The sequence below is a fragment of the Sphaeramia orbicularis genome, chromosome 21 (assembly GCF_902148855.1).
Source record: "Sphaeramia orbicularis chromosome 21, fSphaOr1.1, whole genome shotgun sequence".
NCBI lineage: Eukaryota > Metazoa > Chordata > Actinopteri > Kurtiformes > Apogonidae > Sphaeramia > Sphaeramia orbicularis.
Window position 1 is genome coordinate 57,250,874 of NC_043977.1, and position 15,188 is coordinate 57,266,061.

The window sequence follows — 15,188 nt, forward strand, 5'->3', positions numbered from 1 at the left end:
TCACATCTACTACATATGGTACTTTCAAATACTCACATCTACCAAATATGGTACTTTCAAATACTCACATCTACTACATATGGTACTGTAAAATACTCACATCTACTACATATGGTACTGTAAAATACTCACATCCACTACATATGGTACTGTAAAATACTCACATCTACTACATCTGGTACTGTAAAATACTCACATCTACTACATATGGTACTGTAAAATACTCACATCTACTACATATGGTACTGTAAAATACTCACATGTACTACATATGGTACTGTGAAATACTTACATCTAACACATATGGTACTGTAAAATACTCACATCTACTACATATGGTACTGTAAAGTACTCACATCCACTACATATGGTACTGTAAAATACATCCACTACATATGGTACTGTAAAATACATCCACTACATATGGTACTGTCAAATTTTCACATCTACCACATATGGTACTGTCAAATACTCACATCTACTACATAGTATACTGTAAAATACTCACATCTACTACATATGGTACTGTAAAATACTCACATCTACTACATATGGTACTGTAAAATACTCACATCTACTACATGTGGTACTGTAAAATACTCACATCTACTACATATGGTACTGTAAAATACTCACATCTACTACATATGGTACTGTAAAATACTCACATCTACTACATGTGGTACTGTAAAATACTCACATCTACTACATATGGTACTGTAAAATACTCACATCCACTACATATGGTACTGTAAAATACTCACATCTACCACATATGGTACTGTAAAATACTCACATCCACTACATATGGTACTGTAAAATACTCACATCTACTACATATGGTACTGTAAAATACTCACATCTACTACATATGGTACTGTCAAATACTCACATCTACCACATATGGTACTGTAAAATACTCACATCCACCACATATGGTACTGTCAAATACTCACATCTACCACATATGGTACTGTAAAATACTCACATCTACTACATATGGTGCTAAATCTAAAATCTACTGGAGCAGATGGTTCTCCTTTATCACAGGAGGAGGATTGTGAGGAGACACTGTCTGCTCCTCAGAGGGATCCAGAGGAACACACAGGTCACAGAAGATTTTAGGTTTTTATTTTTTATGTATAGCTCAGAGTAAATCTACATTCATTCACATTGCATTCTTTTATAGTATTTTGATTTTAACATGAGTGTGACAAGTGATGAGAATAAATGATTGGATAAACAGCTTGTGCATTGGTATCCTTTTTACCAGAGCACAGCTGGAAAACAGCAAGAGAAGGATCCATCAACTTCCACAGCAGCAGCAGCAGGTCAAAGGTCAAAGGGACATTTAGAATAAATGTCAGGTTCAGTCTTCACGTCCAACTGTGGATTTGAAATAATATATGTTCCATGTTCTATGTTTGAACAGTTATCAGTTAAAGAGCTTCATAGGAGGCATTTCCTTAAAAAAAGATGAAAAAAATGGACAAAGACATGTTGTCTTTGGATGGACAGATTAGGACGGCCCACCTAGGAATTCAGTGAGTGGAACACCAGGTGGGGGGGCATTGTCTCAGGTAATAGGTGGTAACTGTTGGAACAATATTATAGATTTGAACTGTTGTATTTTTACTGTTAGAGAAGAAAGAAGAACAAGAAAATGTGAATTCTGTGTCTTTATTTGACTGATGATGACTGTGGTAGTGGATTAATCTGATGTATGTGGAGGATCTGTGGATCAGGCTATACTCTGGGTATATGTGGAGTATCTGCGGATCAGGCTATACTCTGGGTATATGTGGAGTATCTGTGGATCAGGCTATACTCTGGGTATATGTGGAGTATCTGTGGATCAGGCTATACTCTGGGTATATGTGGAGTATCTGTGGATCAGGCTATACTCTGGGTATACGTGGAGTATCTGCGGATCAGGCTATACTCTGGGTATATGTGGGGTATCTGCGGATCAGGCTATACTCTGGGTATATGTGGAGTATCTGCGGATCAGGCTATACTCTGGGTATATGTGGAGTATCTGTGGATCAGGCTATACTCTGGGTATATGTGGACTATCTGTGGATCAGGCTATACTCTGGGTATATGTGGACTGTCTGTGGATCAGGCTATACTCTGGGTATATGTGGACTGTCTGTGGATCAGGCTATACTCTGGGTATATGTGGACTATCTGTGGATCAGGCTATACTCTGGGTATATGTGGACTATCTGTGGACTGCTGCTGTTGGTGCTTCGTCCTGTTGTTTGATTCCTTTGGAACTCACTTTAAAGTGTCAGTGACTGGTTGTGGTGTTGGAGCTGCGTCACATTCATCAGGACAGTTTGTGGGTTGAACTCTGAACACGTCTGATGTGATGAAATGTTTGAGGTCGACTGTGAGACTGAGCAGCGGAAGCATTGATGAGGAGATATGAACGAAGGATGAGACTTGAGTCCTGATCAAAGATAGAGACAGTGAAGACGCCGACTCTGACAAGAGAAGACCATCTGACTGGACATGGACCACAGCGTCTACATCCTGGTGTTGGTGTCCTTGAACATTCCAGGTAGGAACAGGATGGATGAGACTGAAGTCTGGGACACAGAGTGTGTGTGTGCTTGGATGAACGACGGGCTTTGAATGCACCACACTGTGGACACACTGATGCATTCCAGCGTCTCCACTGGACACAGTGGGACTGCTGTTGGTCACCCAGTCTGTTTCATGTGTTTGTCCCATTAGACAGAATGATGATGGGGTGTTGTTTTGAGCGCTGATGAACCCCAGCAGCTCATGTTTGGATGTGGGATGTTGAACGGTGCCTGTGCTTTATTGACGCCTGTTCAGCATTTGTCAGTGTTTGATTGGATGTTTGGTTTGTGTTGGTCTTCCAGTTACTGTTGCACTTCTAATACAGTTGTGTTTGTTGGATGTAGACTCAGTGAAAAGTAGCGGTGTTTGGTACCTGATCGCTGGTTCAGACCTGTTACGTGCACCGCGCCTACACTCCGGCCCCGTTCTCTGTCATTAACTATTGTGTCTGTTCAGGCTCTCATTGGCTGTTTGGTTCTTGTCCCCCTTGTGTTGCTGGGCCCCCTGACTCTATCCGTTCTATCCGTCGGTTCCCTTTTTATGTTTGGGTCTCCTTAACCCCTAAACAGACCATAAAAGGAGCTGTTTTTAACTGATGAACCGGATACGTTCATGTGAAGAGGCTTCAGTCAACAGGAAATCACACCTAGATTCTGTTTCTGAGAAATGCTATAAATGTACAAACACAGGCTCATCTCCATGGTTACAGACACGTCATGTGTGCGTCTGATAGAAGTCGTAGCGTGTGCTGATGGTCATGTGACTCCTGATGATAAATGAGTGTCCAACTCAGATCAGTGTGAATCCAGTCAAATATTGTTGGTTTGATGAATCCTGTCTGTTCCAACAGTGACAGTGTCAGAGCTGATTTAGAAGGAGGAGCTGCTGACTGGGACCATTATTGACTTCTGTCATAGATACCATGGCATAAACCAGTGCAAATGTGTGTTGTGCTTTCATCAGCCTCAGGTTCTGTCTTTAACTGGTCTGTGTTGGATTTATGGATCAGGATCAAACACATGGATGTTGGGATTTAGTTCTGTGTAAATATGATATGGAATTATGTGCAGTCCATGGCATGGAGGAAGGAACTTCATGTCTCTATACATATTCAATTCCATTTCGAAGGTATAGGCTTTTAGAAATAGGACAAAAATAACCTCCAGTCCAATATTGTCTTTTATCCTTTAATAGGCCAAAAAAGCTGAGACACAATAGAATAGATAGCTGTGGTCAGCTGAGCCACATTTACATTCACTCATTTAGGAGAAAAGCTGATCATGGTTCATCCTTAATCATTAATATTATCAATCATAGGTTGAAGATGATATTAGACTTTCATCTGGTCAAATGGCTGATCTAGTGGTGGGATTGGATCAGTGGAACTTAGACATAGATCATGGTTGGATTCTCACATTCTTGTTGTCTATGCTTTGATGAAAACCCTAGGGGTGTTCTGCAGGGCTGTGGTGGTCCCCTGCCGCCGCTGTCCAACACCTGGCTGTGCTGAGGACAGGATGTCTCCAACTGGACCAAGGAACAAAGAGGCAGAAAACTGTGGGCAGTGTTCAGCTGGTCTGCCTCTGGGTTCTGGTCCTCAGCTGGGCTATGCTCCACCACGCTGCCCCCTGTACGGGGGGGGGGCTCTGTGGATGGAGTGGGCAGGGTTTGTACTGTCCACGTTTGTATTTGTCCAACAGGGAGCGCTTGTTTCATGGGACTGTCTGCTGTTCGCTGGGGGTGGAGCTAACTAACTGTTCCTACTAGCACTGATGAATACTTAGTGTGTGTAAAGCCTTTGGTAGATCCATTCCTGTTCTTCTCCTCATGCTACTGTAGTCCACTCTGTGTGCTACAAAGGTAGACAGGAGCAAGCCAGGTGGCAGGGAAAACATGGACTGGATTTTCAGTCATGTGGGCGTCCTCTATATGGACAAGTGGAATGGACTGGATAAGGACGCACTGAAGGGGCTGTGGACCTGAAACTATGAAGAGAAGGGAAACGGACAGATTTAGGATTAGGTTTAAGTCAATAATGACAGGTTTTAGGATTATTGATTTAAACTCATATTCTGGACACATTATGTTGGAGTTGGAGGACCTTTTTTGTAAAAAAAAAAAAAAAAAGTAAAAAAGCACCAAATTATTTAGGGGTGGTTAAGAATATTTTAAGGGGCCTTCAGCCCCCCTAAAACAGGCCTAATGACACCACTGGTGTACATAAGGTGATGGCGCTGCAGCGGGCCGGCTGCTCTACAGGAGCCCAGAGCCCAAGAGCACATCAGAAAGTCACAGATACAGTGAAACTGCCATAGAGAGAATCGTGGCAAGGCAGGTTTATTTCTACAGCACATTTCATGTACAAGACAATTCAAAGTGCTTTACATAAAACACTAAAAGCATTACAGCAGAAGCAATAAAAAGTATAGGCATGAGAAAAACAAACAAAACAAAATCAGATAAACAGATAAAACAGATAAAAAACTTTCAGCTTAAAAGAATCTAAACTCTGTTCAAATGCAGCTGAGAACAGGTGGGTCTGTAACCTGGGTTTAAATAAACTGAGTGTTTCAGCTGATCTGAGCTTTTCTGGGAGTTTGTTCCAGACATGTGGAACAGAGAAGCTGAACGCAGCTTCTCCATGTCTGGTTCTGACTCTGGGAACTGACAACAGACCGGATCCAGATGACCTGAGGGGTCTGGGGGGTTCATACTGGGTCAGGAGGTCACTGATGGATTTTGGTCCTAAACCATTCAGAGCTTTATAGACCAGCAACAGAACTGTACTCTGATGGACAGGCAGCCAGTGGAAGGACCTCAGAGGTGGACTATTGTGGTCCGCTTTTCTGGACTTAGTGAAGACTCTAGCAGCAGAGTTCTGAATGAGCTGCAGTTGTCTAATGTATGTTTTTGGTCGACCTGTAAAGACACTGTTAGAATAATTAAGCCGACTGAAGATGAACGCATGGACTAGTTTTTCCAGGTCCTGCTGAGACATCGGATCTTTTATCCTTGAGACGTTCTTAAGGTGATAGTAGGCTGATTTTGTGACTGCCTTGATGTGTTTTTCAAAATTTAGGTCGGAGTTCATCACTACTCCCAGATTTCTGGCGTGGTTGGTGGTTTTCAGGTCTATAGACTGAAGCTCTGTGGTGACCTGCAGTCGTTTCTCTTTGGCACCAATGACAATTACCTCAGTTTTGTTTTTGTTCAACTAAAGAAAGTTGTGGCACATCCAGTCATTAATCTCCTCAATGCATTTACCCAGAGCCTGTACAGGGCCTTGGTCTTCAGGTGACATTGTGATATAGATCTGTGTGTCATCTGCATAGCTATGGTAGCTAATATTGTTCTTTATAACTTGCACCAGTGGGAGCATGTACTGTAGATGTTAAACAGAAGAGGCCCAAAGATAGAGCCTTGGGGAACCCCACATGTAATTCTTGTTTGCTCAGATGTAAAGTTACCTAATGACACAAAGTACTTCCTGTTCTCTAAGTATGTCTTGAACCAGTTTAGTACAGGTCCAGACAGACCCACCCAGTTCTCCAGTCGTTTCAGTAATACAATGTGGTGGACTGTATCAAACGCAGCACTGAGGTCCAGTCAAACTAACACTGACATGTTTCCATTGTCTGTATTCAGACAGATGTCATTCATCACTTTGGTCAGAGCAGTCTCAGTGCTGTGGTGCTGTCGAAAACGTGGGATTAAACAGAAACCCCCACAGGTGCAGCAGAGACCGAGGAGGGTGTGCCCCCCCACCAGTTCAGAAATGGACCACAGACAGTGAGCTGCTGTATGAGCCAATGAAGCGCTCAGGAAATACAAAACAGTAATGACAACCAATCACTGATGGAATAGGGCGGGCTGTAGGCTGTCCACCCAATCACAAATAAGACCCAATAGTAGTGGAGTCTGTTGGATAAACATTTTCCCTGAATTTTGGACTGGGGGGGGGGGGGGGGGGGGGGGGCAAGATGGAAAATTGGGTGGGCTGAGCCCACCCCCGCCCATGCCTACCGCCGGCCTCAGTCTAAACCAACTTTACTGCGTCACTTCCTGTTTGTCACAGCAACTGCTGATTCCAGCTCTGTGATTGGTTCCACAGTCTGTCCATCAGCTGCTGTTCCACAATCCACTGACAGAACCTGTTCAACTCAACATTTGGATTCAAATGATTAATATATGAGTTTAATAACTACAGATCAGCTCTGGATCAATGGGTTTTTAATTCAACCATCAAACACAAACTGAACAATAATCAGTTTAATTCAGTTTGAGTCGATTTCAGTCGATTCATTCATGATTCCTCCAGTTTGACTGATCCTGCTCAACCTAAATGTGTCAGTTTCATCTTGTGGTGGTTCATCTGCTGCTGTTCAATCATGTCATATATTTGTATTTGAACCTTCATCTGTGTCTCATGTGCTGCTTTGGTATTTAGACGCCATTTGTCAAAGTCAAAGCACAAACACAGTTCAGACAGATTTGGATCCAACCTGATCAGCCTCAGTTTCCTGTTTGGTTCCTAATGTGGACATGTTTGAGTTCTAATCCCAGTCTTGTCCTGTTTTCATGGCTGTCCTTTGTGTTTTTCCTGCAGGGCTCCTGTCTGAAAACAACAGCACTTCAACAGGTAAGAAATGCAGGAAGGAGGGATGTGAACTGGGCTGAAGCTGAACATCCTGGTTCAGGTGGTTTTCATCTGAACAAACTGGAGCCAATGCAGAGGATTCAGGAAGGATGGGTTTACAGAAGCTCCACTGAGCACGCTCAGCTCCTGTTCCTGACATTTGGACAAGTGTGGCTTTAAAGATCCACAAGTGAAGGAAACACTGACAAACAGGAGCAGACTGAGCCATTCAATTCACTGACTGAATGAATGAGGGATGAACTGAGTCCGTTTGGACACAAAATCTGTCAGTGGGACTGAAAACACTGTTCACACATGGAAACCACATGTGCTCAATAATCCAGTCCATGTGGTCCACATGGGCTGGGCTGGTTCTGGACTGGACTCTGACTGGTCTGTCTTATTTCTACAGAGTCTGTCCACTTCAGGTTGGTGGGAGGAGCAAGTCGTTGTCATGGAGACCTGGAGATGAAACGACAGGATGGAAACTGGACACCAGTGGAAGGGCATAACTGGTACAGGAAGTTAGGAAACAGAGTTTGTGCAGAACTGGACTGTGGATCTGCAGTTTCACTGAGAGATAGAAACACTGGTTCAGATATAGATAGTTGGTGGATCAGTCCAGTCTGTGATGAATCTGAACTGAGTGACTGTTTTAAATCTCTTCCATTTCTCCTTTCATCCCTGGAGCTGAGTTGTTCAGGTAAGAGCATGAACACTGAACCCTAACCCTTCCACTGTCACTGTGGGCTCCAGACTCTGTGGACGCTCAGATCCTGGTCGGTCCAAGACTTCAACTCAGATTTAATGTGAACTCACACAAACTGATCAATTCAATCGATCAATAATATGCACGTCCACAAACAAACAGCTGATTGAACATCATGTCACACAGAAGAAATAAACACAAACACATGAATGTGAGTCCAATACAGTCCACTACAGTCCAGTAAAATCCACTGTATAGTCCAAACCCCAGACCCTGGTCTCCTCCAGTCCACTACAGTCCCTTCGAGTCCACTTCAGACTCTAGTCTTATTCCAGTCTTCTTCCATCTGTGTCCACAGACTCTGTCAGACTGGTCCATGGGTCCAGTGTGTGTTCAGGCAGACTGGAGGTCCGGTCTAACCAGTCCAGGTCCTGGTCCTCAGTGTGTGAAGGACACTTGGACCTTCCTGGTGCCCAGGTGGTCTGTAGGGAGCTGGGCTGTGGGGCTCCTGGGCTCCTCCAGGGGGCGCTCTCTGGAGCAGCGGAGGCTCCTGTGGTGCAGACGTTCACCTGTGAAGGCCATGAGTCTGCTCTGCTGGACTGTGGAAGCTCAGGGGCACAGAACTGCTCATCTGGAACAGCTGTGGACCTTACCTGCACAGGTGGGCGGAGCTTTGACTGACACCAGCTGACATCAGTTCACTCACTTTGAGCTCATTTATCTGTCACTTGTATTTGATCAGATCCTAATGATGTCAGACTGGTGGGAGGAGCCAGTCGCTGTAACGGTACAGTACAGATCAAACGTCATGGAGAATGGAGAGACGTGGGATATGGTCGTGACGCCTGGACCCTGAAGGCAGCAGATGTCATATGTCGTCGACTGGACTGTGGATCTGTTGTTTTTATGAGAGAATCTGATTCATCTGGTCTTTTATGGTCCATCCACCCCATCTGTCTTCTCTCTACATCTGCACTGATGGACTGTGTGAGAATAACTCCTTTGTACTCTCGCTCCGCCCTGTCCCTCACCTGTTCAGGTAAGTCTGCCTGTACAGGTGGTGGGGGTGGGGCGGGGGGGCTCTGTGGACGGAGTGGGCAGGGTTTGTACTTTCCATGTTTGTATTTGTCCAACAGGGAGCGCTTGGTTCATGGGACTGTCTGCTGTTCGCTGGGGGTGGAGCTAACTAACTGTTCCTACTAGCACTGATGAATACTTAGTGTGTGTAAAGCCTTTGGTAGATCCATTCCTGTTCTTCTCCTCATGCTACTGTAGTCCACTCTGTGTGCTACAAAGGTAGACAGGAGCAAGCCAGGTGGCAGGGAAAACGTGGACTGGATTTTCAGTCATGTGGGCGTCCTCTATATGGACAAGTGGAATGGACTGGATAAGGACGCACTGAAGGGGCTGTGGACCTGAAACTATGAAGAGAAGGGAAACGGACAGATTTAGGATTAGGTTTAAGTCAATAATGACAGGTTTTAGGATTATTGATTTAAACTCATATTCTGGACACATTATGTTGGATTTGGAGGAACTTTTTTGTTTAAAAAAAAATTAGTAAAGAAGCATCAAATTATTTAGGGGTGGTTAAGGATATTTTAGGGGGCCTTCAGCCCCCCTAAAACAGGCCTAATGACACCACTGGTGTACATAAGGTGATGGCACTGCAGCGGGCTGGCTGCTCTACAGGAGCCCAGAGCCCAAGAGCACGTCAAAAAGTCACAGATACAGTGAAACTGCCATAGAGAGAATCATGGGATTAAACAGAAACCCCCACAGGTGCAGCAGAGACTGAGGAGGGTGTGCCCCCCCTCCCCAGCTCAGAAACAGACCACAGACAGTGAGCTGCTGTATGAGCCAATGAAGCGCTCAGGAAACACAAAAAAATAGGACCAATAGTCCTGTAGCTTACCGGCCAAATTAAAAGCTTTGGGAAATGTATCCAGATGTCATTTATTCTCACCCAGTTCTGTGTATTTATTCTATTACAGAAATAGCCCATGTTTTGGTCACATTCCAATCAGATCTGTAAAAAATTCAAATTAAAACTTGATATCATTAATACTTACTGATTTATTGGATCAATCGACTTCCTATGTGTTATAATGGGAAAATTTTTCAAAGTCGCACCCAATCCAGAATCAGATCCAGATCCAAATAAATTCTCTAACTTTTGTTGAGATTATTATAAAGATGCTGTATACCAAGTTTGACGTCAATCAGAGTTGTAGTTTTGGAGAAGAAGACAATTGAAATTTTTGAATCGGACGGCAGACGACAACGACGACAGACGACGTCGACAGATCCTGCATGACGACAATAGTTTATGGCCTGTTGGCCAGTAAGCTAACATTAATGACAACCAATCACTGATGGAATAGGGCGGGCTGTAGGCTGTCCACCCAATCACAAATAAGACCCAATAGTAGTGGAGTCTGTTGGATAAATGTTTTCCCTTAACTTTGGATTGGGGGGGGACAAGATGGACAATTGGGTGGGCTGAGCCCAGCCCCGCCCATGCCTACCGCCGGCCTCAGTCTAAACCAGGGGTCACCAGTCTTGGTCCTCGAGGGCTGGTATCCTGCATGTTTTATATATTCCCCTCTTTCCGCACACCTGACAGTCGTTATCAGGCTTCTGCAGAGCTTGATCATAGGCTTATGGTTTGAATCAGGTGAACTGGAAGAGGGATACATCTAAAACAAGCAGGATACCGGCCCTCGAGGACCAGGATTGGTGACCCCTGGTCTAAACCAACTTTACTGCTTCACTTCCTGTTTGTCACAGCCACTGCTGATTCCAGCTCTGTGATTGGTTCCACAGTCTGTCCATCAGCTGCTGTTACACAATCCACTGACAGAACCTGTTCAACTCAACATTTGGATTCAAATGATTAATATATGAGTTTAATAACTACAGATCAGCTCTGGATCAATGGGTTTTTAATTCAACCATCAAACACAAACTGAACAATAATCAGTTTAATTCAGTCTGAGTCGATTTCAGTCGATTCATTCATGATTCCTCCAGTTTGACTGATCCTGCTCAACCTAAATGTGTCAGTTTCATCTTGTGGTGGTTCATCTGCTGCTGTTCAATCATGTCATATATTTGTATTTGAACCTTCATCTGTGTCTCATGTGCTGCTTTGGTATTTAGACGCCGTTTGTCAAAGTCAAAGCACAAACACAGTTCAGACAGATTTGGATCCAACCTGATCAGCCTCAGTTTCCTGTTTGGTTCCTAATGTGGACATGTTTGAGTTCTAATCCCAGTCTTGTCCTGTTTTCATGGCTGTCCTTTGTGTTTTTCCTGCAGGGCTCCTGTCTGAAAACAACAGCACTTCAACAGGTAAGAAATGCACAAAGGAGGGATGTGAACTGGGCTGAAGCTGAACGTCCTGGTTCAGGTGGTTTTCATCTGAACAAACTGGAGCCAATGCAGAGGATTCAGGAAGGATGGGTTTACAGAAGCTCCACTGAGCACGCTCAGCTCCTGTTCCTGACATTTGGACAAGTGTGGCTTTAAAGATCCACAAGTGAAGGAAACACTGACAAACAGGAGCAGACTGAGCCATTCAATTCACTGACTGAATGAATGAGGGATGAACTGAGTCCGTTTGGACACAAAATCTGTCAGTGGGACTGAAAACACTGTTCACACATGGAAACCACATGTGCTCAATAATCCAGTCCATGTGGTCCACATGGGCTGGGCTGGTTCTGGACTGAACTCTGACTGGTCTGTCTTATTTCTACAGAGTCGGTCCACTTCAGATTGGTGGGAGGAGCCAGTCGTTGTCATGGTGACCTGGAGATGAAACGACAGGATGGAAAATGGAAACCAGTGGAAGGGTCATACTGGTACAGGAAGTTAGGAAACAGAGTTTGTGCAGAACTGGACTGTGGATCTGCAGTTTCACTGAGACGCAGAGACACTGGTTCACTTATAAATAGTTGGTGGGTCACTTCAATCTGTGATGAATCTGAACTGAGGGACTGTTTTACATTTTTTCCATTTCTCCTTTCATCCCTGGAGCTGAATTGTTCAGGTAAGAGCATTAACACTGAACCCTAACCCTTCCACTGTCACTGTGGGCTCCAGACTCTGTGGACTCTCAGATCCTGGTCGGTCCAAGACTTCAACTCAGATTTAATGTGAACTCACACAAACTGATCAATTCAATCGATCAATAATATGCACGTCCACAAACAAACAGCTGATTGAACATCATGTCACACAGAAGAAATAAACACAAACACATGAATGTGAGTCCAATACAGTCCACTACAGTCCAGTAAAATCCACTGTATAGTCCAAACCCCAGACCCTGGTCTCCTCCAGTCCACTACAGTCCCTTCGAGTCCACTTCAGACTCTAGTCTTATTCCAGTCTTCTTCCATCTGTGTCCACAGACTCTGTCAGACTGGTCCATGGGTCCAGTGTGTGTTCAGGCAGACTGGAGGTCCGGTCTAACCAGTCCAGGTCCTGGTCCTCAGTGTGTGAAGGACACTTGGACCTTCATGGTGCCCATGTGGTCTGTAGGGAGCTGGGCTGTGGGGCTCCTGGGCTCCTCCAGGGGGCGCTCTCTGGAGCAGCGGAGGCTCCTGTGGTGCAGACGTTCACCTGTGAAGGCCATGAGTCTGCTCTGCTGGACTGTGGAAGCTCAGGGGCACAGAACTGCTCATCTGGAACAGCTGTGGACCTTACCTGCACAGGTGGGCGGAGCTTTGACTGACACCAGCTGACATCAGTTCACTCACTTTGAGCTCATTTATCTGTCATTTGTATTTGATCAGATCCTAATGATGTCAGACTGGTGGGAGGAGCCAGTCGCTGTAACGGTGAAGTAGAGATGAAACAACATGGAGAATGGAGAGATGTGGGATATGGTCTTTCTTATGACCGTTGGACCCTGAAGGCAGCAGATGTCATATGTCATCGACTGGACTGTGGATCTGCTGTTTCTGTGAGAGGATCTGGTTCATCTGGTCCTCACTGGTTCATCAGCTCCGACTGTCTTCTCTCTACATCTGCACTGATGGACTGTGTGTCAACAGGTCCTTTTCTCTCCGACTCCACCCTGTCCCTCACCTGTTCAGGTAAGTCTAATGATGATGGTCCTGGTTCTGTCCCAGTTCTTCCATGAGTCCATTCAGGTGTGTTTTATCTGAGCTGGGTCAAACCAGACCCAGTCAGACCAGGTCCACACATTGGACAGTTGGACTGAACCATCAAACACATGCAGCTGAATTCAGTTCCAGTCCATGAACGTGGTCACATGACTCTGCTTTCCAACAGGCTGTTGAACAGCTCAGAAGGACTGAGTCCATTAGTTTGAACTGGACTTTGTGTTGGTCCATGTGCTCTTTTTCCAGCTCTATGTGGGTCTGCTGGACTCTGAGGACACCATGGAAACATCACTGACACTAAAGCATGTCCTTAAATGCAGATGTTTGACATGAGCCACATGTTTCCAGTGGTCTGAGATGAACCAGTGCACAGGTCACTGATCAAACCCACTGCATTATGGTGCATTCACTGACCACTGGGATTGTGTGTGTGCCTTTGAACAGACCCCACTCACACATATTGAATGTTCAGTCTGACTTCAGAATGACTGTGTGTCCACCAACGCTGACGTTCAACTAACTCTAACCTGTGACTGAGGATCCACAGAGTGGACCTGAGGCCTGTTTGAGTCCAGTCTGAATGTAGACAGCGCCCTCTGTTGGAATCCAGGTCAACAACAGCACACACTCACTGTGTCCTTCAGCTCCACATTCAACACTAAAGGGCCTTTTATTGGTGTGTTCTGTGTTCTGCTGTTTTCTTTGAGGACGTTGTGTCTCTGCTTGAACTGGTCCATGAGTCCAGTTTAGTTCCTGTGTCACTAATGACTGACAGGAGGCTTTGAAAGATTAAAATTGCCTTAATCTTTGATTTTAACATGGTGTTTCCTCCAAAGTTCAGTGGTTTAGTTCACGTTCATCTGACATTTTGTCCACATTTCTGGTAAAAAAGGTTTTGTTCAAATCCAAATAGACCTGTTATCCGTTTCTTTTCAGATAATATGTGTTTCCTGCTTCTGTAAAAGTCCACTTTCCATCATCCGCCATATTTACCTCCGCCAAGGAGGTTATGTTTTTGCCAGGGTTTGTTTGTCTGTTTGTTTGTTTGTCTGTCCGTTAGTGTGCAACATAACTCAAAAAGTTATGGACAGATTTTGATGAAATTTTCAGGGTTTGTTGGAAATGGGATAAGGAAGAAATTATTAAATTTTGGTGGTGATCGGGGGTGGGGGGGCCCACGGGGGCGGCGCAGACCAGAAAATTTCATCAAAATCTGTCCATAACTTTTTGAGTTATGTTGCACACTAACGGACAAACAAACAGACAGACAAACAAACCCTGGCAAAAACATAACCTCCTTGGCATGAGGGGGCCCACAGGGGGGGCCACTGATCAGCCTTGGCGGAGGTCTGCGCTCTCCGAGTGCTTCTAGTTCCAAATGTTCTGTGGTCAGTTGGGCCCATAAATTCAGATTTTCTGGTGAGAACTGAAAACCTTCTGCAGATGAATGTGAGAACACTTGTGCACAGACATGGTTCTTCACAGGGAACGTGGAAGAACATTTGAACATGCAGCCATTATTATTAGTAGTAGTATTTAGAACGATTGCATATTTGATCCTTCTAATCATCTGTGTGGGGAACCAACTAGTATGTATCCCTCATAATTACAGTATTTATCACTGTGACAATAGACTGTATAGAACTGTTCTGTTATATATGGTACTCTGTTCTTAAAACTGAACAGATGTGTTGTTAACTCTTAACATCGCTGACACACCCTGTGCATATGCAGTTTGGACAGATGGAACTCTTTCACTGTTAAAACAATTGGAAAATTCCAACGGTTTCTGAAACTTGAGACGTTGTGCTTTCCAGGTTTTATTGGGTCATTACGGTCATTTCACTCAGGCCTGAACTAGAAGCTGGAGAAGAAGCTGTTTGAGCAGAATTTGAACATGCAGGAAATTGTAAATGACTAGATTTTGAATGTTCTAAGTGTTATGGAAATATGGGCAGATGGACTAACTTGAGGCACATTTTTAAATTCTTTTCTAGTTAAAAACATTTTTTTTAAATCCAGGTGGACCGCTTTAGGCTGAGGGTTGAAAGGGTTCCAGAGTCCACCCTCACACTGCCGTCTGTCCAGGGGCTTTTGTGTCTTTAAACATGTGTGT